The 24,871-nt window shown below is 40.7% G+C and overlaps 1 protein-coding gene and 1 long non-coding RNA gene across 2 annotated transcripts in view; both read right to left on the bottom strand.

Annotated features, from left to right (window-relative positions):
• The window catches only part of LOC140686264 (trafficking protein particle complex subunit 9-like), a 109,657-nt gene that overhangs the window by 76,162 nt on the left and 8,624 nt on the right, over window positions 1–24,871 (bottom strand). The gene's annotated exons all lie outside the window — the stretch shown is intronic.
• LOC140686265 (uncharacterized) lies at window positions 8,833–10,117 on the bottom strand. The gene is made up of 3 exons (XR_012059970.1): window positions 9,996–10,117; window positions 9,499–9,559; window positions 8,833–8,968 (listed from the first exon to the last, which is right to left on the bottom strand). It is a non-coding gene; the product is annotated as an uncharacterized lncRNA (long non-coding RNA).

The following is a 24,871-nucleotide window of genomic DNA, read 5'->3' as shown; positions in this document are numbered from 1 at the left end:
GACCTCATCCCGAGCAGCCCCATTAGGACGGTGTCTGCCCAGCTATGCTAGTCAGAACAGCAGCCTCAATGCCAGAGATTATGCCCAGGTCACACTGCAAACCTACTGCCCGCCTCACAGCCCCCAGCCAGCAGGTCACCTGGAAGTCACAGCAAGTGCCCCACCCAATCCAGAAGTCTCTTCTTTTGCCAGCACCACTGATGACTGGTTTCCAACCTTTGGTCAGTTTCTCACAAAACAGCACCTTCTACAGTGAAGCGGGTGGTTTTTCTTCTGCGCCTCATCCTTACTGGAAACGTAAAGGGAAACCAAAAGGCCTTTTCTCAAACCTTTTCTGATGAAACCCTCCCACCCACAATACTCATATGCTCAAGAGCTTTGTATCCACATGATTTTCTTTCCCTTACGCTAAGTGGCTCAAAAAACTGAGGGATTCTTTCTCCTTTGAGGGTATTAGCACTCAGTTTCTCGGCTTTAATCTGTTTTTGTCTCTCTCTTCAGTGACCCTAGCAGTTGCCACCTCTTACTCCCTTCAGCAGCCTCCCTCCCAACATCTAGTCTAGGAAATCAGCTGTGATGAGGGGCCCGGGGGCCATCACAGAAGATGCAACTAAGGCAGAGAGAGGCTACATAATTTACCTAAGAAATCACCTTGAACCACCAACAGAGTGTGTCACGTCCCTCTGTTTAACTCTTATGCTAAGCAAGTTAACTTTTTGTAGAGTATGTTTATAAACAGATGAGGTATGAAAATACATACAAGGGCACACATCAACTCTAAGATATTCATTAACTCCACTATTTTGTTTCTATTTATTTTATTTCTATTAAAAAATTAAGAACCCCTGCAGTCAATATAGCAAAATGTTACTGGCTTTTAAATCCAGAATATAGAGGGGTTGTGTCATTACTCATTCTTACATGTATATTCACAAGACAAAATGATTTGAAAGTCTCTCTCCCCGCCCCCTACTCACTATTGGCTCTTACCAGAGCTCCCAGACCACGCATCTAAGAGCCTTTCACTTTACCAACAGCTGAACTCATCAGTTTTCCCCCAGAACTCCCTCTGCAGCTTTCCCTCCTCAGAACACAGCAGGACCATTATTTAACTCATTAATCCACCCAGAAACCTGGGCCTTACTCCATCCTACCTTCACAGAAAGCATTGACCCTTTCCTCTTTACCATCTAAACATGCCTTCAATATGTTCGCTTTTACGCACTGACCGTCCCACCGCTCAAGTGGAAGCCAACAACACTGCCCACCAGGACTCATGAGTCTCCCAAGTGCCCCACAGCCACTCTCCCCTACTTGAGACAAATGGGATTGTGTCACTCCCACGCTTTTTGGACTCTTTTCAGACCCACTGTTCTTAGAAGAAACTTCAATTTCTTCACCTGGTGAAGGTCTTTGCCATGAAAATATCAGCTCAGGAAGGGCAGGACACGCCCTCGTTCCTCGGCCCCACCATCTGGCAGAGCATCAGCTTGGGAGGATTGAGTTCTTAGCAAACTAATTCACTTATCCATACAAATCCATGGTACATTAGAAAGATTTTAGATGTTGAGCTCGACTATTAATTTGGGGATTTTGCACTGGCAACCTGCAAGTATATATTCTAATGTTTGTGTCTTCTTAAAACCACACCCCGATTAAAGGAGTATTTGTGGAATGTCTTCGGAGAAAAAGGGACTGTACTTTTACAGATTTTATGTTTTATACTATGAACAACCCGGACAGGGTCACAAATGGAACCGCCTCACAAGTGACAGAAGACAGGTGAGACGCATAGAGCAAAAGGTAACAAAGATGGTAAGAGCAAAGTTGTTTCTCCAACCCCCGAAAAAATTCCTCCAAGAACTGAAAACTAAGAATTTTGAAAGTAAAATACTATCATATAAAGGAAGAAAATAAATAATCCTCTTCATCAGGGTTTCTAGATCTGACTGCAGAGTTATTAGCAGGCCATACTGAATCCTAGCACAGAAAAATCAGATGGACTAGTGGTAAGTTCCAGGAAAACGGCAGTAATTCCTCCACTTGAAAGAGGACACACACTCACTTGTTGAAGGTGATTGTAAACCACATTCTGCAGAAATTCAGAAGATTCAGGCACCGCTTCTAGATGGTGATGACACGGAAGGATGGCTTGGATGCAGGCTTCTAACTGAGTCACCGGCATTCTTACACTGCAGGGGGAAATGGAGGCCATCAGCCAAGAGCACAGATGTTCCTGTCATGTATCCCAGGCCGTGCCTCGGGGACTCAGTGTCCTGTAGCAGTCCGGCCCCAGGCGAGGACCCGCAGCATGGCCCAAGCAAGCAGGAGGGGCACTGTGCTTGAGAAATCCCATCCCCCATGGGGGCAAGACGGGCTGGTGGGGTTGTGTGAACCTATAAATTCTCATAGAAATACACCTGCATACATTCAAGTGATAAAATTAAAAGTAGCAGGCTATTTAACAAAATTTCAATTGTCAGTGTTAATTTTACCATTCCATTCCGCTTGTCCCCTGCACTCTGAGACAGGCTTAGGCTCTCTCACACCTGCAGCTCTGATGCAATAGTTGTGAATTTATTTTACTTTGCTGCAAGTGTCTTCCCTCCCAGTGTCACTGTGACTGTCGTCTCTTAACACAGTCAGATATCTTCCTGGATCTCTCCCTGAGTTCCTTGCTTCTGCTTCTCAGATCCTGAGATAAAGAACAGGTGAAGGCACATGACTGGAAAAGTCAATGTGGACTTGAACAAATTCCTCAGTGACCCCCTAGGTGAGTGCTGCCCACCGCTTACCTTCGACTCTCAAGGTTCTGCCCAGAGTGACATCCAGACAGGAGAGAGTCCTGGGCCCTATTAAAAGCTGTGTGGCTTGGGTGCAGGGAAAGCAGCAGGAGCTGGTTCCATAGCCGGTCCCATCCACACCTCTGCTCCTCTCTCCCCTGAGGCCCCGCTGCCAAGCCCCCAGGCTCCCTGAGCTTCTGTCCTTCTCTTCTACTCTACTTCAAGCCCATTTCCTCTTCCTTTATTCCCTGATTATCCCCAGCTGGAGTGATTTTTCTATCATAGAATCTGAAAAAATTTCCTGCAGCTGAAAAAGAGGTGCCAGAGGTCAACGCCCATATGGTGGTTCCTGAAGAGAGCCCCTGGTTAGGGGGACCCTCACCAACACTCACGGGGCATCAGGCATATTGCAGGGTCGACCACCCCCAATAAGAGTTTGCTGTGACCCCAAGGCACGCACAGCATCCCTGCTCACTAAAATATACTTGTAGTCCTTTATTAAGAAGCAAAAATTTAAAAATTACTCATGTTTCTTAGTAAAATTATTTATGAGGGAGAAAAAGAAATTGTAATAGAAAGAACAAATTTCACTCCATGTTAGATGTGTTCGTTTGGCTTTAATCCTGTACCTTGTTTTCTAGGCTCAGACTTGATGTTTCTGCACCTTTTGTAAAAGAAAGTTGCCTTTAGCCTGAAATATCCAGGAGGGCCTATTCTCCGGGCTCTGATCTTTAAGAATATTTGCTCTTCTACACTTATGTATAGATGGCAAGTTGTAAAATACTGAATAAACTTTCTTTTTTTTGGAGGTTATACGGGGGCACCATAATTTGACCCACATGGACAGCTGCAGGAACAAAGGATTTCAAGGACAAACAATTCATACAACAAGAAGTTTGCAACAACCAGCCACATCCCCGCCCCTTTTTGGTATAAAAGGAGACTGAATTCTGCCCTGGGGAAGAGAGTTCTACTGGATAACAATATGCCATTTTCTGGGCCTGCCAGCTTTTCAAATAAAGTCTCTTTTCCTTACTCCAACATCTCATCTCCCGATTTATTGGCCTGTCATGCAGCAAGCAGAATGAGTTTGGACTAGGTAACAAATTGACTGCCTTAGAGGTAGTACGTCTCCACTATTTCCTCATTTCCAGTATGTCACAACCTATCAATTTTATATGCTTTTTAACAACACGAACAAAAAACTTATTATAAGGAATTGATTCCACAGAAATAAAATTATTTCTACTCCTTCAAAACTTTTTATTTTCTATTTTATTTTGTTTTGCTTATTGAAAAGAAAATAAATTCAAATCATTTTATTTCACGTATTTTTATAGCTAGATATTGTAAATACTACAAAGATATTTAAATTGCAATAAAAATTGTTCATATATTAGTATAAAGATATATACACAATCAATGCAGATTAGGAAAGGAGTAGATATTTACTAAAAATCCACTGCACATCCAGTCTTTTACAAGCATATCCTGGAATATAAGCTCTATTATCCAGGGGCCCCCCACCCCCATTCTCACTGCCGTGTCCCTTAGTAATCAACTACCAAGGCACCAGCATAGAACCATGCGATCGCTATTTTAGGTATAAATGAGGGAATTAGCTCATTCAATTCTAAAACAGAAACCTTAAAATAAATACTGAACTTATTTACAGATAAACAAATTTGGACACAAAAAAGTACAGTTTCTCCCCAAATTCACAAAGATAATAACTGGTAAAGGCAAGATTTGAACTCATCTGCCTTGAATATAAAGCTAAGGTGGTAATCCCCTTCGACTGTGGAGAAACAGCAGCACAACCTGTCACCCTATCTTTGTTCGGATCTGGCTTTAGACAGCCTGAGACAGCACCCCATTCCTATGGAACTCGAGGGCAAACATAACAATAAGTATTTTATATTCAGTAGTTTCTTAGGTCTCAATTATATAAAGTGTCAGCAGGTCAGCAGAAAACTCTGGGAAATATGAGTGGGTCCAGAGCTTTTTGCTGATAAGAAACTCAATCTATCAGGACAGAGTGACCTTCCCATGAGAGGCCTCATGGACCTAAACTAAAGGCAGCTGAGCAATGAAAACTAGCAAGAACATGGAACTCAAGCAAGAAGGATCCCTACCATTCCCTGCCCAGTTGCCTCTTCACCCTTGTGGACAAGATGGCAGAAGGTCCAGGTTCTTGTCCAAGTTACAACACCATGGATTCTCACCCATAAAATATTACGACTCTATTCTGTCTTAAGTCCTTTCCAACTAAATTATGATGACACCAATATCTCAGCAGAATGTCTATGTCTCCACTTTCTCTCTTCTATTAGGAGACTATATCTATGGCTACAAAGCAGAAATTCAATTAAAAACACCATGCACGAAGCCTGGTGAACGTCTGTGTAAGAGACACTGTTCTCACGCTCAGTGAGTGAAAACTCAGAAAAAGTGGTCCTTCTCCCTCTGCAAGTGGGAGGGAGGCTGATTGTGTGTGTGTGTGTGTGCACGCATGTGTGTGTAAATCAAATACAATGTATTCTGGGATGTGCACAGATTTTCTTTATGTTATTATCATTTCATGAGGATGAGCCAACCTTTAAATTAATTTGAATCTAGTATTCTGAGAGAGTCTCAGGCTCTTTTGTTGGAGGATGGGAAAGGGGAAAGGAAAGGAGGAAAGAAGTAAATGAAGCAAAGCTGTAAGAGTACTGCTAGGGAAAGGCAAGTCATTAATTTTGTTCCTACTTTCATCACACACAAATTAGGGACTGGCTTTCCCCCATGTCTTGTCAAGCACTGAGTTGCAGAAGAACAGCCGACAGCCCATTTCTCACTGAGCTTGTGACTGTACGTGGCATCTTATAGACACTAATTATTTAACCTGACCAAACAATCTAGCAGCAGGCTGTAATTCTCCTATTTTGAGAGATAAGAAAACAGGAAGTGAAAGAGGGTATATAGCTTGACAAAAGTCAGAGGACAAGTAAACTAAAGAGGATGAATTCAAACTCAGATCTGAATGCAGAGTCTGATCTTCCCACTCCCAGGGCTGGAAAATCCTTAACACACAGGGTCCCCAGCTCCTCTGCATTGTTCCTGGCACCAAGCATTTCCCATGGTGATATTCTCCAGTTCTCAGACACAGCGTTCTGTGCAGCCAATAACCTCCATTCGACCTTGATCATCTACCTGCCATGCCCACCAGGCTTCACCAGGCAGGAAAGCTGGCTTTCAACTGCATACAAAGCCACCCTGGTTTAAGCTGGACTGTTTATCAGCTTTTCCAGCATAAAGGCAGCCATGAAAGTGCTCACAGTTTGTACATGAGCCACACTACCTCTCTCCATCTGTCTCCTCACCTATACTACTTTGCTATGACCATTTTGAGAATCTTGGAAACAAATTTTTAAAAACAGAAAAGAAAGGATTCTGTAACAAGTACTTAAAACTTACAATTTTAAATGAGAAGTCACAAAGTGAGTATTTACAAACCGAATCTTCCTTCCTAGGTGTCAGTTTTAACAGTTAAAAAATATAATAGCAAAAAATTCTCACTTAAAAAATTAACAAAATCATCAACAATAATCTGGAATAAACTCAAAAACAATGCCCATGTTGTACATGGAGAAAGTACAGGACTGTACTGAGGGGTAAAGTAAGAGGTGTGAAAGTAGAGACATCAACATTTTGTATGGAGGAAAGCAGTTTTGAAAGAACGTACGTTCTCCTAAAGATAATTCAAAATTACTAAAAAATCCCATGACAACACTTCTTTTTTTTTTTAACTTGAAAAATTATATTAGAATTCTTCAGGAATAATAAAGTCATAATACTAGCCAAGAAAATTTGGGATGGTAAAGAGAATCAAAAAAATCGCACTGTCAGATATTAAATAAATTTTTACAATATGTAAGATATAGTGCTAGAGTAAGAAGGTAAGATTGACAGAAATAAACCATGAGCTCAAAAAGAGACTCTAGTGTACATAAGTATTCTTTACAGGTGGGATTTCAAGTTAACAAGCAAAGTATGAATTCAATAATTGTCTTGGGACAATCAGAGAATCCCCTGGAAAGAACAAATTCTATTCCAGTCATATTGACCGCAAGAAAAATTACAGAAAGTGATGTGAATATTAGAAAGTACTAATAACAGCGAATATAATTCTTTGCTCATATTAATTCAACTTCTCCTCACTATAACAAGTACCATAATCATCTCCATCTTAGAGATTAAAAAAACCTACAGAAGAAATTTATACCATTATAAGAAAGCATTTCTAAGAATAATATCAAGAATAAAACCCAAAAAGAAGACATTTACTATCTTAAGATTATTTTGGGCCACAACAAAAATGAACCTACTGAACAAAATGAAAGGCAAAAAATTACAAGGAAAAGCTCTCTGATACATCTTGATGAAGACAAGGGGTTAATGTTCATAATATACATAGAGCTGTCACAAAGCAACAAGAAGCTCCCTCACTTAAATGTGTTCAACGGACAAAAGAGATCATTCACTTTTTAAAAGTCAGATGGCTAATGAGTGAAAAATGCTCAATACCTCACTGGTCTTCAAGTGTAAATTAAAACAATGAAAAAGCACTTTTGCTCATCATATTGGCACATATTTTTAAAAGATATTCTAGCTAGTGTCCATCTTTGAGAGAACAAACTGTGAGCGATCTTTTGGAGGACGACATGTCAATGGATATGTAAACTCTGAAAAACGTGTGTACACACAGGCTGAACTCCACTTTTAGGAATTGTTTCATTTAGAAAAAATCAGTTCAAATAGATGTACTCATCAGAGCATTTACACAGCACTGTTTAAAATGGTGAGAAGAAAAGCTGAAGTGAAATCATATCCAGCGATAGAGAATTGGTTACATAAGTTATTCTACATCTTTTCATTCCCCACAGGAGAAGGAATTTCTAGATTCACTTGAAAGGAGCCTGTGATTTATGTAGTTGTCACATCCAAGGACTAAATTTCCAGAAACTTTAACTAAAGAAATACTCATACAAGATCACAGGAATGTTTGTATAAGAAGGATTCCAGTCAAACACCCTTTCTGACAGTGGAAGATGGAGAAAACTTAAGTGTCTACCATCAAGACAATGATGCGGTAAATCACGGCGAGCTGTGGGCACTTAAGTTCCGGCGTTTCGGCGTGGTCCAAGGCCTTGTCCACAGTACTCTCCCACGAAAGGTGTCCTTACACAAGAGAATAAACCTGCACATCAGGAAAACCCTCTACTCTATCTGAAAGGACCGGGTGAGTCTAGAGGGGGAAGAACTCAATGATATATACCTGAGTGAATAAACCGAGCTGCAGAAAACATATAGTATGGCCTTATTTTTCAATAAAGCATATATACACTCACATATACATAGATTTCTCATATTCGTGATGTATGTGTATATATATATGACATAGGCATAAAGGTCATGAAATACATACTCCACATTGTCAGCAGTTTTTACTCTCTGGAAATAAGGGGAAGGGAAGTAGGGGACTTTCGGTACCACCACAGTTCTCTTTTCAGTATTTCAGATAAGTATACTTGGAGTTTAAAAGTTTATTTAATTAAGTCCAAAGTAAAATGGACGATGCCTCCACAAGACAGAATGCTATACTGGTCATTAAAAATCATGCCAGTGGAGATAGAATATTGTAGAAAAATGTGTAATAAGCCGAATGGAAAATGGAGGTCTCCATACAGTAAACAGGCACACAGTGCTCGCTGGTTTTTATGACAGAGGTAATACACACTGATGAAAAGAACAGAAAATAGATTTTAAAGTGTTAATTATTATCTCTGAGTACTGGGAACAAGATAGACACTTTTGACACTTTTTTCAGACTTTTATATTAAATACACACTATTTTTCACCTGAAAAAAGCATTTTTTGATGTCTAGTACCACATATTGGAAAAAACACACGAGTACTTACAGAAACAAATAACTAGGAGACACCACAGCACCGTCACGCAGTGTAGAAAGGGCGATCCTGAATAACACCACGCAGTTACATAAGGACCCACAAAGTGACAGCACCCCCTGTAACAGGGCACCCCCCCTTCTATTTGTCAGTTGTGTCTTCAGGGCTGAGGCAATTCTGAGCACGGCCAGTGTCAGTGCTGGTGTCTGGATGGATGCCACTGGAGGTGAAGGCACCTGCAAGCCGAGAGGAAGAATAGAAATCATCCTCTGCTTTTTCTGTCTTGTTTCTTTGTTACTTTTAAAGAGAGGCGTAAATAAGATAAACTGAATCTTCCCTACTGAAATTTCAGTAATGAAACCGTTTTTAAAGTGTTCACAACTTATATTCTGCCTATGACTGTCTTTTCAAAAAAGCATCATATTTATTAAATGTTAATTAACTCAGTTAATTAACTACTTGTTGAAACCAATTAAAGAACATGAAATGCACTACGTGAAAGCACCAAGCCTGCAGTGACTAGCTCAGCTGTCTTCACGTCAGTGCAGTCAAACCCCACCATCCCGTAGCCCTGAGCTTCTGATGCTGGTAAGAGAGCATGCTGCTGCCTCAGATGGAGAGAAATGGTGAAAGCATTTTCTGAAATCTACAGCACTGAAAAAACATAACTGATAAATCCCAGGCTCCTTTGAGGCTGCCATTTTCCGTTTCTGGCCAACACCCGTCAATGAGCAGAACCACCCCATTCCCGAGTCATGGGACTCACGTGGGCAGAAGTTTTGGAGAAATTTCCAGGTATAGAATGTAAACCAACTATACATAAAACTCTGAAAAAGAAAAGATGCAATACTTTGATTTTGGAAGACACTAAAATATTCTCCTAATCCTTAGTATTTGGAAAAGCTGGGCTTCTACTAAGCCACTTATTTATTTCACAGCCAATGAGCATCTTCCACAAACCCTGTTTCCCTGTGTGTGCTGGGAGCTTCAGGCACATTGATGCTGTCTATCTTATAAGTCACAAGGCAGAGGCGTGTGTCTCACGCCTGCAAATCTCACACAGGCTCAACTCCTAGCCTCACTGTATGAACTTGGCCCCATTTTCTCACGTGTTTACTTGGTATCTGTTCTTCTGTAAGCTGCCTGAAATGCTTCTTGGAACAAGTCAGAAGAATGAGTGGGTAGAGAAATGGACAGAAGGACAGGTGAGAGATGGGCAGACAAACAGAGAGTCTCCAAGAGAAGGGGAGCAATCAAAATTACCTATGCAAAACCCTCTTCTAGTCAGGGAAGGAAACCACCACGGAGAAGTGTGAAGAGGCAGGTAGCTTAGGACTGTTTCCTGGATTCCATGAAAAGTCACACCAAGAGATGAGAGGGTAGAAATATAAATAATAAAAGACAAAAAGCATGCATGTTTGAAAAATATATCTACATTATGTACTTTCTAAAGAATAGAGTCAAATCAGCAAGGCCCAATAACACAATCCTTGGGTATTTACAGAAGTGAGAATCCCATCTCCAATCCGCAAGGCATCCCTTTGGAGCACTGAGAGTCTACACGGTGTGGTCATAAAGCCGTCACCGCAAAAGCTATGCTATCCTGCACTTACGAGGAAAGAGCAGCTGTGCTCGGTCTGCCTACACGCGTCTTTTACAGCCCTCAGCACCTCTACGGGGGAGGGACGCCTAGCGAGCCCCATCTCTGCAGGACAGAAAACAAGTCCAGGAGAGGCTAAGCCGACCCACCAATTCTCCATCTCACAGGACTTGTCACTCCAGACCCGGACTTGAACTCGGACCCACGTTTGTAACCAAAGTAGTACCGTATTTTATGTGCTTTTTGTGTGTATAATACATTTGTTTCTGGCATGAAAGGGTATTTAATAAATGATCGGTTGTCTTGTCTATCTCATTAGCTCACAATCTTTATATTTTTGTATTGTACTCTTCCCCTGGAGAAAGGAACGGAAAGAGCGGGGGTCAGAATGAGGTGGGGCTCCATTCTTTATCTGTTACCTCATCTCATCCAAGTCCCCAAACAGGGAGAAAGAGCAAATGTTCTCTTCATCATTTAAAGAGAGGGCTCCAGTGATGGTGACTTACTCAACTCCAAAACCATGACTGGGGGAAGGGCACATGTAGCAACGAGAACAGTATCACCTGTAGGAAGGCAAAAAGAGCTCAGGGGATGGCTCAATGGGTCAGCCTGATTTAATTTCAATCGATAAAACAATAACACACTCTAAAAATATTAGCATACAATGGATTTGCTCTTTCTTGACATCTAGCAAGTTTCCACATCTCACATGTAACATTATCATGAACTAGTGAAAGGAAGAGTCCACAGACAAGGAAAATCAATGCCACAGGCAGGCTGAAACACAGGCTGGAGGAAAGGAAGAGAAAGGGCATAGTTAAGAAGAGGGGAAATTCTGGGAAAAAGACATCATCACGAGGACTCTCAAGCATCATCCAGCAATCATATAATCATTCTTTCAAGAGAGAGTTACTTAGGTCCTATTTTGTGCAACATTGTACAGTGGGCGAAGCAAGAGCACAGCGTCCGGTGGCAGCAAGTTGCGGAGCTCCAATACACTTCTGATCCCGGTTCCTTGCACACTTGTCCTCAGTATAAAGGCAAAAAATATAGTAAAATAATCCAATGTAAACTCTATGCAATGCTGAAAAAAAATTAAAGAAGACCTAAATACCTGGACAGACACACCACGCACATTCCTGGATCAAATGACAGCATTCTTGGGATGGCAGTGCTCCCCAGAGCGATCCATATATTCAACGTTGACTCGATCACAATCCCAGTGGGTTGCTCTGCAGAAACTGACTATCTGCTGCTACAATTCATATGGGAATTCGAGGATCTCAGTAACCAAACCATAGTTGAAATAGAAGAACAATTTGAGAGGACTTGTAATTCTCAATTTCAAACCTTACAACTGTACCTCCAGGTGAGATTAGAGGCCATTTTTAAGTTATAATTGTGTTTATCCTTATTTTCTAAATTCTGTACAATGAATATACCTGTTAGAATAAGAAATATAAAAAGTAAGGTATTTTTTAAAACATGCAAACCGATTCATTCATTGGGAAAAAAATATTTTGACTATAAAGAAGAAAACAAATATCTAGTGAAAAAGGACTATTTAAAAACAAGAGTGCATTTACATTTTCCTAAATTGGTACCTGAAAAGCACAAACACATCAAGTTTCTAGGGAGAGTGTTGCAACATATTAATTGTTATTTCCAAAATTCTAATTGAACAATGAAAACTCAAGAAAGGGAAAATCTTGATTGACAGCCAACTGCAAACACATGGAGATCAAAGGCCTAGAAATCATAGTTCCTTTAACTCTGCTACTAACTCAATAGGAGAGGAAATTCCTCACAGAGGGGACAGTGGAATCCCATGCATAAGACAGGATACACAGTACAAACTGCACTAGAATTGGGGGTGGTTTCCTTAGAAGAATCCTAAAGTTACAACATTGCTGAAAAACTATAAAAACACTGACAGACAGATTAAAACACACAGTCATATATATTATATAGAAAGATATGAAGTCTGCTCCCATGTTGCATAGAAATACGAACATATTTGTTCATTTATGGGCACTGATTACTTTATCCCAGGTAGAATATTTCAACTAAAATAGATATTCAATAATACACTCCTCTTGTCAAGGCTAGTTGATAAGTTACTCTGCTATGTAAGCATAATGTGTCTAAGATAGATTTTAAATTAGTGAAAAAGATTTTTGTATGGTTTCTTGAACCCTTCTCAAAACACCAAGCTTAATTTTAAAATAAATCTGAGCAGTATTTCTATATGATCTTTTCCCTCGTGAAATGAACAACACAGTCTGTTGTCAAAATTCTTTCCTTACAATGATTCACGAGCACCGTATACTCACAAAACTGCTGGACAGCAAGGCACTATCCAGACACTGTGACAAAAGAAATGAAACACAAGGAAGACAGTGACCCTATTCTGCAGGGCTAATAATCTGTTCCAACACCGGGTTTTTATTTGATTGGTTTGATTGGTTAGAAAAATAAAATCACTCAAGTACATTCTTCTTTGAGCATTATGTAAATCATGACTCTCTTTTTAGTGTCATGAGCAGGAAAGACTTGAGCATGAATTGATTAGATCAACTAGGCACAATCATCACTGGAGCCTGAGTAATAAATAAGTACGTGAGACCTAAAATAAACCTACACAGATCTCTACAAGGAAAATGAAGAGGTGAGTTCCCCAATGAGAAAACAAACAATCAAGAAATCAAAAAAGGAAATCTTTTTCATTAACGATTCCAGGCAGTAGTGGAGCATGGTGGTGAAGATCACAAATGCTGGGGACAAACATGAGGGTCTGAAATCCCACAGCACTGGGTAGCTATGACACTGATATTTCAGTGAAATTTTCTGCACCTCAGTCTCCTATCCATAGACTGTGGACAACCACAGCACCCATCTCCTAGAACGGTCTTGAGAATTAAGTTATTTTTTATATAAAAGTTTAAATAAAATACCTCAGATTTTAAATATTACCCCAAAAGCTCAAGGAACAAAGAAAACAGTGATAAATTGGAGTTCATCAAATGTTAAAAATTTGCTTCAAAGGACACCATCCAGAAAGTGAAAAAACAACAGAGAGGAGAAAATTTTTTCAAATTATTTATCTGATTAAGTATTCAGATAAAATAAAAGAAAAAACTCCTACAACTCAACAAGAAAAAGAGAACTCAATTAAAATGTGAATAAAGTATCTGAAAATGTATTTTTCAAAGAAAATACACACATGGCCAATAAGCACAATCAAACGATGTTCAATATCATTAGCTGTAAAAGAAATCAAGTCAAAACCACTAGGAGAAACCGCTTCACACTCACTACAATAGGTTATAATAAAAAAAAGTGTAACAAGCACTAAAGAGGACACAGAGGAAGCGGAGCGCGCAGCCCTTACTGGTGAGGATGTAACACAGCGTGGCCACTTTAGAAAACAGCCTGGCAGGTCCTCAGAGAGTTGAACATTTGGTTTATGAATGACCCAGCATTTCTGCTCTCTGGTCACCCAAGTAAGAGAACTGAAAACAAATGTCCACATAAAAACTCCTACAGGAGTATTCATGGCGCCATTACTCTTCACACCCAAAAAGCAGAAACAACACAAATGACTATCACCTGATGAATGGGTAAACAGTGGGGCCCGGATATACAGTAGAATATAATTCAGCAATAGCAAAGCATAGAGTACTGACCCAGGCCACAACCTGGAAAAACATTGAAAAAGTTACTCAGTGTGAAAGAAGTCAGTCACAATAGACAGTTCCATTTACATGAAATAACTTGTTTTACATGAAATGTCCAGCACAGGCAAATCCACAGAGAGAGAACAGTGGCTGCCTGGGGCTGGGGGAGGATGAGGAAGATGGGAATGACTGCTTGTGCATACAGGGCTTCCTGTTGGGGGATGAAAATATTCTAAGATTGACTGCGATGCACAATTCTGGGCATTGAGTAAAAACCGCTGTACATTTTAATGGGTGAATTGTATTAAAACTGTTAAGGACAAAAGCACCTAGGGCCAGAACCTTCAAATAGTAAATGCAAATTGCTAACTTTTATTACAGGAAGAAGAAACTGCCCTCAGCATGAAAGCAGGAGATCGGCAAATGTGGGTTAACAGAATTGGACAAGAGCATTTCACTTGAAAGGGTTGCTGAGTGTACACGAAATATTCAGAAATAGGAAAATCAGCTTGACATCACGAAGAAGCATTCTGCTTCAAATGCAGATCAAGGATTCGGCAAGCCCAGCTGCTAGAAATAACCAGAGAAGAAACCTGGTTCTTAAAACAAGCACCAGAGCCAACAAGGAAATGGTGGTGAGGAAAGCAGGCAGCCAAAAATCTGGAACAGTTTGCTACAAATAATTTCTCCACTGAAAATTCAAAAATAAAATGAAAGTGATGCAATGCTGAGCTGGCCTCACGTTAAAGGGCTTCCTCTGCTGCTCGACAGTTCTGTAACCCCGAATGTGAGACTCAGGAGAATCAGCATGGCTCCTGGCAGTCCCCAAGTGACTGCCCACCAGCACGCTTACCACCATCACATCTGCCAGGGTTGTATTGCACAGAAGAGACCAACTTCTAAAAGGCACAGGAAATGTTTACCAGGGAAGAAAAGGCTGCTGTCAGTCCTGGGACAGAGGCCCTGTGAGCAGAGGCCAGAAGGCTGCAGGTGAACTGGAGTAGAGCTGGGGCAGGAAGGGACTGCGGAAGAGCAGATCTCAATTTTCTACTCTCTCTCCCTCGGGTAGGAGAGATAAAGCCTGCATCCTTCTCACCTGGAACTGTGGGTTCTGGCTGGCAGAAGTCTTACGTACAGGGAATGAATACTCAAGACTCTGTGGAAAAAGTCAAGAAAGCGAGAGGGTGTAGGGACCCAACTCCGCGAGCCTCTCAAATGCTCCCATATTTATTGTGTATAATCAAAGGAAAACGTCATTAACAGTTGAGTGATAGTAAGCAGGAACTTGGGGAAAGAAGGATGAGACAGAGATTGTAGAATCCACCATGAGTACAAAGGCTTAGTTTACCTTTAGGGAAGTCATGGGGTGAGGGGAACAAGATACATTCTTTAGACATGTGAATTACAAAGCAGACCACCAGACCAGCTAGGTCCTTGTTTGGGGGATAATAGAGTATCTAGCTGCACACAAGCCCAGCCTTTATAGCTGAGGGCCTGGGTCATTGCTTTGCGATGAGCAGAGTGCTATCTAAAACCTCATCTACGCAAGCAAAGCATTATCTCTGCTTTTTAAGGCAAGGAGACAGGAGTGAGTATGCACAGGGCCCTGCTTGCAAAGCAGTTACTAAGCATACGTTTTCTTCTTAAATTTGACAGGCGGCTGGGGTCTGTTAAAATTTGTTAACCCAATCATGGGCTCCCACATGGAACCATTATGAAGGACACCCTAGGGTGACAAATCCTGGCTCTGGGTCTTTTCCTGCCAGCTTCAGCCACTCTAGCAGAGTCTAGGCACATTCCTGAATAATGATCATACAGAACCACCCACACTGTTAACTCCTGGTGCTTGAAACTTAATTTTAGCTCTACACAACTTAACGTAGAAAAGTTTCAGAAATAAAAGATATTATATTTATTTTATATCTCATCATAGGACTGATTTTTCTGATTGCTCTAAGCTGCTTCTTCTTGGTAAAGCACCTAATTCTGCAGGTGAATTCAGTACTTTCTTTGGGCATAACTAGCCAGTTTGGGCTCGCTAACTTCTATTGGTCAAATACCGATACACTTAATTGATTTCATTGTTCATCAATTTCAGCTGGGAGCAGAGGGAGTGTCACTCTGTTCCTCAGCCCACCCTCAACTCTTTATCATCAGCAACTCAGGCCTCCGGAAACCAAAAAAAGCTTTTGTTTCCCTTCTACAGTTTCAACAAACCCAACAGGATACATAAGCCTGGAGAAAGAATTCAAAACAAATGTTAAAACAAAAATCAATAAACCTGAAGCAACTCCATCTCCGAATCATGATACACAATGACATGAGATTAAGTGTGTCAGGCACAATGCATGGGTGAGCCTGACCACCTGATTTCTATTCTTCAAAGGAAGGAAAGATTTCCTATTTTTTATTATCACTCTGTCATTGTTTCTGATTAAGCCAAAAACTAGTTTATGAAATAATTAAGCATTGAAATAACAGATTTTTGTTGTATCAATTACAGAAGGCATTCAGAGGTGTTAGGAAAAACCACCTCTGTAAAAAATGTCTTCCACTGTGAAGAACACGTATACAAAATGCAACAGAGAATTCAAGCTCTTGTGGGGAGTAAAAGTCACAGAAACAAAGCAAAGTCATTACTATGAGTCAACTCAAAATTCACTGGACAATCATGTTCAATGCATTCAATGAAATTTAAAGGCATACTGCAAACCATATACTTAATGATCTGCAGGCTAGAGGAAGAATTTCTCTCTTTAACAGACAAGATTAATCAACAGGGTGCCCCACCAAACAAGGACCAAAGAACAATCAGGTTTTTAACAGTTCTGATAAATCAGCATTTTCTAAAGATCAAAATCCGGAAATTTTAAACGTTCATTCATACCACAATGAAACAAGCACTTAAAAAAAAAACCCAAAGAAAATAAGCACATAGAACATGTACATAGATCAATGAGAATTTCTTGTGACGCTGGAAGAAACAGGCTATAGTCTTTTACTTGAGAAATAAAACTACTTTTAAAGATAAATGCTAAAACACATTTCATCATTCATGTTGCCTTGAAAAATCTGAGGCACTTGTATCTGATTAGAAAAGCAATTCTGAGTAATAGTGTGTTACAATTCAGTGCCAGTTTGCTTTAGAAGAAAAGAGAAAAGAAAAGCTACTGTTTCTCATATCCTGCACAAAGTGTGAAGTGTCTCCCTGCCTCTTTCTCCTCCCGTTTTCTAAGCTCATGCTTCCCAACCCTTCTGAAACAAGTATGAGAACCTCTTATTCCCGCCAATATGCCAAATGACAAAAGAAAATCAATTTATTTCTGTAAGTATATGCTTATACCTTGAACTGGAAGAGAAAGATATCAGAAGTCTATATGGAACTTATTTCTACATTCCTGAAATCACACACACAAACGTTCACACAGACACAGACACAGACACATACCCCCTGGATTACTGGGAAATTCACAAGGTTATGATTTCCATCTTCTAGAAGATAACTTTGTAGTTAGTCTAAAATACAAAACTGTCAGCTTTGGAAAGCCTTGATCACCTGCTAAAGCATCCAAATATCAAAGAGACCCAATTAGCCTTCTCGGTAGAATGTAATTTCCCATGATGGCAAAACATACCCTAAGAAGTACTGGATCCAAGTCTCGTGTTTATCACTAGCTATGATCGCTTTTAAGCACATTAACAGATTCAGAAACGTATGTCTCAACAGCATTTATTCTTATTGAAATAGTATACGTGTTCAATTGCCTATACAGAGACCAGGTCCCATGATGGAGTTTAAGAGCTATTTTGTGTATTGCAATATTTATTTTTAAGTGCAGACAAGGAGGGTGGGTATTACTCAGTTGTAGAGAACCTACATAGCATGCACAATGTCCTGGCTTCAGTCCCCCGTACCGCAAAAAATATAAATAAAATAAGGGCATATTTAAAAATGAGTAAAGTTATAAAAAATGCAGACTAAAAACCACTGCAATCTAGGAGACACAATTACAATAAAAAAACAAGAGTTTCTATCAATTATTGGCTATTTGCCAATCGCAGAGACAACCAGAATTCACACCTGATAACCATCACGTGTGATTCTCAGCAACCCTACTAAGTAGACACGGATGAGAAACCAGGCTCTGCGGATGACGAGACGGAGCTCAGAGGAGCTGGGGACGCTGACCGTCCTGCTTCCCGTGACACCACATCAGCCCAGGGCAAGCGCTGACGGAGCTGCTATGAGGGGACACCCAGCTGCATGGAACCTTGGGGCACTGGGGAGTCCCAGAAAACACTAAAAACTGTTCAGTGAAAAACCAGCTCAAATATAATACACTGTGCCACATTGTTTAAACAGGGAACATGACTGAGACCTTTTTGATGCCTCCATGTCCTTTCTGCCATCGTCAGTTACTTGCCCTCACAGCGTGACCAGTGATGAACTGGACCCCATATGAAGTGCACTCAGATGGCAGAGCATTTGAAGCTGTTTTATGAAGTTTGTAAGACTCTGTGCCTCACACAGGCGGTCATCCATCACTTCTCACCGGTGTGGACGTACCACCTGAAATCACTCCTTTCTGCTTTTTAAAATCCCTTCATCTACTCCAGACTTTTCAACAGCAAAGAAGAAGCTAAACCACAGACAGTGGACAGCTTTTCACCAAATTTCTTGAACGGCCCATCAGACTACCTGGAAGCCCTTTACTTTTATTAAACCCACTTCCAGGTACTTCATCATTTTCTGATTGGTGGACTTGGCCTCTGACTGAGCTACTCAGAGAGCTCCCAGCCTCACATCCGTGAGAGGACCCTGCTGTTGGGAGAAATCAGTGAGAAAGGCGTACATCCCCTAGTCAGGTCTGCACGGCTAGAAGTGCCACAACTTGCTAAAAATTTATACCGTCATAACCCCTGGGCTCCCATGGACTGGTTTCACATTAACCAAACTCATGAGACACTGATACAAGAAAACCAGAAATTTAACTTATTAATGTAACAGAAGACCTGAAACTATGAACCAGACTGCAATATCAGAGTTCTACCATGAGTATATGTTCTCCTCCATGGCACAATCACGGGCAGGCAGTCACATGGCAAGTGTGGACAGAAGCAGAGCAGGAAGGATTTCTAGATTAATTCAATGGACTAAATTTCTGTTATACCAACAGATCTGCTGCCTGGAAAACAATTAATGCTAATCACGGTGCACTCTTCGTGGACAGTTGCCGAGACACGACTGTGAGCACCTGTGTAACTCTCCTTTCCCTGTCCTTTCTGGGCTAATTGAGGCACAGACGTACAGAAATCGAGGGATGCAGATACATCTAAACACCCAAAGCCCATTCTGGGAGCCACAATACCATACAGCCAGGGTTAAAATACTTGCTCTGCCACTTACTGGTTCTGTGACCTTGGCCAACTTACCCTCTGTGTGCCTCAATTTCCACACTGTAAAACTGGGATAACAATCAAACCTTCCTTACTCGCTTGTTGACAAGATTGAAGGATTCATTTCTGTAAAACGCTCAGAAAAGAATGTAGCACATTTTTGGTGCTCAACAAATGTCAAATTAATATTACAGTGGTTTACAAGTCTCCTTCCTAATCATCTTCTGTGTTTCCTGGCTAGACTAATACCCAAAGGAAATTTTTATTTCTCCTTTTATAAACTCTTGGGGTGCACCCTTCTGTTCCATCCCACCACCTGTTTAAACTGATGGAAGGGATACCTCCTCCCCACTCCTCTGGGCCATGCAGAGTGCTACTCCCTTCACAGCCCTGACCCCTGGCCCACAGCTAGCCCTCCTCACATTAACAGATTGAGTTGTGATTCCAGGGAGACAAGCAGGGCATGTGAAACCCTTCCTTTCCCTCCAGTGTTGGCCACCCTAGGGAAGCACCCTGGATGCTCAGCTCCATGGCAGAACAGCCCTGTGCATGATGGGGCAGATTCTCTCAAGGGAAGGCTTGTTGTGGCCCAGAGATACCTGGGACAGGGTGAGTCTCTACTTCTGGGACACAGTATCATGACACTCATTTACCCACAGCCCTGAAGTTCATGGAGAACGTGGCTTCATCAGTAACAAAGAAGACATTTAACGCCTGCCTACTCTTTTGTGTCATCTCTCAGTTGGCTGCTGGAGACAACATGTGTATAAGTATTGGTTCCCCTTAGGCCCCAACATATATGAAGTAACAAAAATTTCTGTGGCTTAACGTTGGTCCAGGGCGACTGTGTAACAGTTCTGACTCTGCTGATGCTAAATTATGGGTGTAGGAATTATGGAACCTCCTCAAATATCTTTCATCATAAAATCAGCTTTTCTTATTTTCTTGTTTCTTTGTAATTACCAAAGACTATAAAATGATGGCTTCACACAAAACAGCAGCTAAAGTTTATGAGCTCTCTTGACGTACCCACTGTGTTAAACACGTTACATAATTACTAATTCTCACAATTCTACAAAGCAGATATGAGCGTCCCCTTCTCACAGACAAGGGGAAAACTCAGAACGAGCTGACTCAGGATCACGTGGTTCAGTGGCAGCACGTGCAGGCAAACCCAAGTCAAGAAACTACACCCCTTCATATATGTACCAAATCAACTGCCACCAATTAACACACAGCGGCGGGATCAATACTCAGGGAACTCAACACACTTTTCAGCTTTATGGTGCTCCAGAGGCAGCTTCTAGCTGTTTTATAAAATCCCGGCTCACTGGTTTCTAACACTAGAAGAAAAGGCCGATTTTGCCATTGTTTGCACAGCAAGTCTGAAATGTTCACAGCGAGATAACAGAATAAAACTATGATATAAGCAGAAAAATTTTTCCAGGTAGAAAGACATAATGGACATTGTGCTATTCTGAAGCATTAAGCAAAGAAATCAAAATAAAATCACATTGTTTAAGCCTTATTTTACAAACAGAAAAATTAACTGTAAAAAGTTGCAACAGCGCCACCTATGGCTAAAAAGACCTTCCAGGTTGCCGGGAAACATGCAACACAAAAATTGACTGTAGGATGAGAAACGAGAATCAGATAACTAGAAGCTTATGTAGCATATACTGCACTTTGCTTCGGGGGAATGGACGGGTATTCAGTATTTAATCTGATATTGCTAATACTCCTAAATATAAACAAAAGACATAGGCTCATGGAAATTCATCTTAGAAGTGGAAAGATTCCAGTCCAGCCACTTCATTTTACATGAGGGGAGACTGAGACCTGAGATCTGTCCTCCTGGCAATCAGCAGCAAAGCTCTCCTAGTCCTCATGTCTTGCACTGTAGCAAAAACCAACCGAACTGTACTACGCCTATATTCATAGAAGTCACGTCTGTATTTTTCCAACAGTAGGTAATCTAAGTATCTTGCAAAATAGTTCTCAAAGAGCCAGGAAATGATACAAGTTTGTTGAAATACAGAAACATTTATTCACATATTAAAACAGCATGAGCTTTATTCTCTCTATTAAAAAAGTGACATGTCAAATCAAAATTTTGAAATTTTAAAACCTGAAAAGAGTGCAGAAAAAAATCAAAATATTCTTTAATCACAAAAGAGAGAAGCTTATTCCCTGAAAATAATCAATGTGGATTTTTCTAAACTTAATGGTTCTGGTCAGAATCCCGAGAAATTAAATGTCTGATGGATGGTTACACGGCAACATGAATTCTGAGCTGTAACAATACACATTCTGTGTAAATAATCTTCAAGGTCGTCTGCTTAAGGCAATTTAAGTAGTCCCTGTCTCACTAGAATGACACAGATTTCAATAAAGCTTCATACTGCACTTATAAAAAAACTGAATCCTAGTTTCTTTAAGCCATATTAATGTATATCATATATATACATATTGAATATGCATCAGAAATAAGCTACACTTTTTAGTATTCAGAGTTGATACTTCTAAACTATCAGTCACTGTGACAGCACATTTTTATTAAGCACCTATACGGTGCTTTGTATACAAGGCGTCCAGCTCTCACAGTCAGACAAGGTAAACCATATTACTCAAATTTCACAAATGATGAAATATACTTAAGCCAGGTAAACAACTAAGATATCCATCATCAGGAAAGAAAAGAGTAAGAATTTTACTTACAATACTCACTGACAAAGTTTTCTTTCATACTAAGACTACATAAAACAAATTCAGTGTTTGGAAATTTTTCAGTAAATAAACACCACTAGAAAAAACAAGTAACATCATTAGCAACAGTTGGACTTTCAGAGACCACTTCTCTCTTGCACAATAGTTATTTTAAATGTTTTGTTTTTAGTTCTCACAAAGCACTAAATTAAAAAAATATTACCTTTAAAGTCATTACCTGAGAATAAAACATTTGTGAAAATGTACAATTTTAATTTATGTCACTCTGCCTCACATTCTAACTGGTGTCTCTCCTTTGAAGACCTCATCAGGCTGAGATAGCTAAAATCGGTCATTTATGGACTCACAGGAGTTCGGGAAAACACTCAACGGGAGGCTGATTAGAGGAGCAATTGAGAATTCATGCTGTGCAGCCTGGATTCCAGCATCGAGCTAGCCACCGCCAGCTGTGTGTGATTTGGGGCAAGCTGACCCATCTCTCAATCCCTCAGCTACAAAAAAGGAGACACTGATACCTACAATCAAACACCTGCTATGAAGTAAAATATGAGCAAAGCATTTTAACCTCAGTTAGGTGTCCACTCACAGCGAGTTTGGTCATTATGATGATGAGGATGGCAGTTAATAAATTAAGCTCGACCAAACAGGAGATATCACCTTAAAGGAGAAACATTCTAAGTCCATGAGAATTTCCTTTTGGATGGATTGCAGAATATTCTATAGATTTTTTTTTAATAAACCAAATTTTGTCCATTAATTGTAGATTTACAGGTTCATGGACAAGTCTCCAGAAAAAGAATTAGAGGCCTCTAACCTCTGAAAACTAAGATGTAAATTTTAAAAAAAATCAGGGAAGAGATTATACCTCATTTGGGAGAGTATGTTCTTAGCATGCATGAGGCCCTCAGTTCAGTCCCCAGTAACTCCATCTAAAAACTTTGTTTTTTAAGAAATAGAGAATTAAAGCAAAAAGATGGAGGAATAGGGAATTTTTTAGAGACTCATCTCAGATTTAAGATGGGGAAGAAACCATCCAATTCTCAGAAGAAATCTTGAGGACTATGTAAACTGGATCTGAGATGTCTAGTCTTTTAACGTTATTCAAGAATTCATATTACCAAGTCTTAAAACTACCTGATAAACCACAGTGGTGATACTGATCATAACAGCTACCATCACGTATCGAGTTCCGGCTAGGACTGCTCTGTTCTGACATCTCTGCACCTCAGGCCTCACCAGGCGGAGAGCACTAAATTCGGTCATTTATGAGCATCTCCTGTAAGTCCTCCATTTGTGCTTCTCACTCTCCCCTCACCAGCTCCTCTGAGGGAAGCACTGTTATCATCTTCCCCACCCACAGATAAGGCCACTGAGGCACAGAGACTAAACCTGTTCCAGGCCACATTGGCATTAAAGGACGTCTGTATTTCTGCTGTTTTGCTTTTCACAAAGGAATCTGAGATATCAATTCAAGGCAGACTGTTAAATAATCAAGTCTGTCAGGTCTTCACCTCAAAGAGCAGATACTATAAATTCCTGATGTAGGATGAGGCTGCCGCCACAAACTGACTCAGCTTGAAATTAATATCCAAGATGAAGCAGCGGATACACGTAAATATTCACGATTGTCAACTCTGCTCACGGGTCTGGGCCCTTCACTGCCTGAAAGGGGGTGAAATCCCCACCCGTGTCTGGGAGGGAACCCCGGCTCTTCCCGGGCTCACCCAGGCTTCATGGGCTATTTACCCCCACAGACTAGCCTCAACGGTTGAAAGCTCTCAAGATTTTTACACCAGGCAAAACTGAAAGAAATTTCTGCAGATGGAGCACTTTCTCAGGCTTAAATTTTTTTGCCTACACTCAGCCAGAGGGAGAAAAGGAACAGAACTCTACAAAGTCCCTGACCTTCACCACTCACAGGAGTAGAATGACCACAGCAGAAGATGGCACTTCACATTGCAGAATGAGAACAAAATAAAGATGCCCCAACGACAGGCACTCCCAGACACAGCGCTCAGCAGTCTTCTGCAAAATCACGGTTGTGCAGCCCTCATCACCTTCTATTTCCAGAACACTTCATCAGCCCAAAAGAATCCCCCTATCACTAGCATTCACTCCCTAATCCCCCTCCACTCAGCCCCTTCCAACCATCACCTGCTCTCTGCTTCTGCATGTGCCTATTCTGGGCATTTCAGATCACTGAAATCAACAATTTGTGACCGTTTGTGTCTGCTTCCTTTCAAGTAACAAGCTGTTATCAAGGCTTGTATATTTTGAAGTGGTATCAGCATCTCTTTCTTTTTTTTTTTTTGAAAACTTTAAATATTATTAGAAGGTGGTAAGTACTATCAAAAAGAGTAGAGTGGAGCATAAGTGATTGGGTTTCAAAGGGAAAAGTGTGGGTTGAACAGTCAGGGTGGAATTCCCAAAACAGGTGGCTTCTTCATTCTCCTCTTTTTTTTTCTTTTTTACTCACTCTTAAGTGTGAATAATGTTCCACTACATGGAGATACTACATTCTGTTCATCCATTCAGCAGCTATTTATGGACGAGGTCCAGAAAAATGAGTGTAAGAGGTGACTAGCATGGATGGCATTTAAGCAAAGGGCAAAATGTGCTTTCAAAAAAAAAGCCAACAAACAGAGGCACAAGGAAATTCAGTGCGTTTCTGAGCAAAGTGCTTGCTTGCTTCGGCAGGACTACCGTGCAGGGCTGGGGCGGATATTGGCAGAATCACG

This window comes from Vicugna pacos, chromosome 16, assembly GCF_048564905.1.
Source record: "Vicugna pacos chromosome 16, VicPac4, whole genome shotgun sequence".
In the NCBI taxonomy this organism is placed as follows: domain Eukaryota; kingdom Metazoa; phylum Chordata; class Mammalia; order Artiodactyla; family Camelidae; genus Vicugna; species Vicugna pacos.
The sequence above is the reverse complement of the archived record's forward strand: the minus strand, read 5'-3'. Positions and strand labels throughout refer to the sequence as shown.